Genomic DNA, 532 nt, shown 5'->3' with positions numbered 1-532 from the left:
GAGAGAGGGGGGGGGGAACATAGTTGCTTGCTTGTTTGTTTGAGTAAAGAGAAACACATCAACACAATACAGACAGACAGACATTTTTAGTTAAGGTTTTACGGCGCCTGCAACTGCATAAGGTTATATTATATGAGCGCCAGGAGATTAGAGGTGTTACAAGAGAATAACAACAAACACAAAAAAGAAGAAGGGGAGATACGGACGATAGATGTTTGATAGGAAAGAAGAAGCAAACCACACCAGAGAACCCGCCAACCACCCAGACAGACAGAGACAACAACGGGAAAGGAAAGAAGTAGGACATTCCAGTGGCGCCCCTCTAACCACCCGCATTAATTACATACTAGTTAACAGTCCTTCAGCATTGGCCATGAACGAGGAGGAGACGGCTGTCGTCTCACATGGACAAGAAGAACGTTTGCTTGCCAATGTCACCGAAAAGGCATACCCTCAAACCTTGAACCCACACTTTGTGACGCAATTGTCGGGACAGCAGAGACAGTTGATGGTATAAATAGACATGTACATG

The sequence above is a fragment of the Aplysia californica genome, unplaced genomic scaffold (genome assembly GCF_000002075.1).
Source record: "Aplysia californica isolate F4 #8 unplaced genomic scaffold, AplCal3.0 scaffold00003, whole genome shotgun sequence".
NCBI classification, from domain to species: Eukaryota; Metazoa; Mollusca; class Gastropoda; order Aplysiida; family Aplysiidae; genus Aplysia; species Aplysia californica.
This window is presented reverse-complemented; position numbering follows the sequence as displayed.